Source organism: Ailuropoda melanoleuca, chromosome 2 (genome assembly GCF_002007445.2).
Source record: "Ailuropoda melanoleuca isolate Jingjing chromosome 2, ASM200744v2, whole genome shotgun sequence".
NCBI classification, from domain to species: Eukaryota; Metazoa; Chordata; class Mammalia; order Carnivora; family Ursidae; genus Ailuropoda; species Ailuropoda melanoleuca.
In genome coordinates, this window is record NC_048219.1 from 648,779 (window position 1) to 649,795 (window position 1,017).

At 67.3% G+C, this 1,017-nt stretch overlaps 1 protein-coding gene across 2 annotated transcripts in view; it reads left to right on the forward strand.

The window, feature by feature from the left end:
• The first annotated feature begins 318 nt into the window (after positions 1-318).
• Positions 319-1,017, forward strand: part of NBL1 (NBL1, DAN family BMP antagonist) — an 8,119-nt gene continuing 7,420 nt past the window's right edge. The window contains exon 1 of one of the 2 annotated variants that reach the window (XM_034645497.1): positions 319-462. The gene's annotated coding sequence lies outside the window, so the exon portion shown is untranslated. Of the gene's footprint in view, positions 463-515; positions 661-1,017 lie in introns of those variants that run through there. The other variant, XM_019795749.2, reaches the window with a different exon arrangement.

Genomic DNA, 1,017 nt, shown 5'->3' on the forward strand with positions numbered 1-1,017 from the left:
GAGGTTTATGGTACCCGAGGGTCTTGGGAAGTCTTTCCAATCTGGTGCTTAAAGAACGCCTTTACCAGGAGAGGAAAGGAGAAGGGAACTCCAGGCAGAGGGAACAGCATGAACAGGAGCTAGGAGGCACGGGGACGCGTCTGGGTTTGGAGCCGTGGGAACACACTTTGGAGTTAGCAGCAGGCCACTAGGAGCCCCCCAAGGTTGCTCAGCCACCAGGCACACGGATCCGTCCGGGGTAAAACACACGGACACGCACAACTCTGATAGAAAGCAAAATCTACAAGTCCCCCGATTGTGTCTACTACTTTCCAGGAGCAAAGCTGTTTCCTCATTCCACCGAGAGCACGCAGAACAGAGAGGGCGCAGCCGCCACCCACCCCAGTGCGGACTGCTCAGCGGGACCGCCGAGGCGACGCGGGGCGCCGGGCCTGCCTTCTGCCCTTCCCGGGAGCCAGAGAAGTGAGTCCGTGGGCCGGCGCGCCCGTCCTGTAGAGTCCTTCCGGGGCTCTCACACCCGTCTCCGGATGCCGAGACCCGTGCCTGAGCTGAGAGGAGGCTGGGCGGAGGGCGAGGCACACTGGGGTCCCAAGAGCCGGACCTGACCCGGGTCATGCCCCAGAGCGCATAGATTGCGCGCACCGCGGGCCTGCGGAGCCGGTACGGTCGCCTGGTGCCGGGACTCGGTGGACTGGAGCGCCACAGCCTCGGAGCAAGCCCGTGGCGCCCGGTCCCCACAAAAGGGAAGACCTCCATCTTTGTCACCCCGAGGCCTGGCCAGTGTCGAGAAAAGTTAGGCGGAGGGGAGTTCGGAGAGCGGAGAAAGCCGGCGGAGGGCGCTTTAGAACCGCCCGGGGCGCCGGGCTCTCTGCCCGATGCCCGGGGCGCGGGCCGGGGCGGCCCCGCAGCTCCGCTGCGCCGTCGGATCGCCGCGAAGGCCGGCCCGAGCCTCGCAGGCGGGGAGAAGGGCCGGGCCGGGAGGCCGGGGGCGCCCCCTCCCGCGAGCCCGGAGGGAGC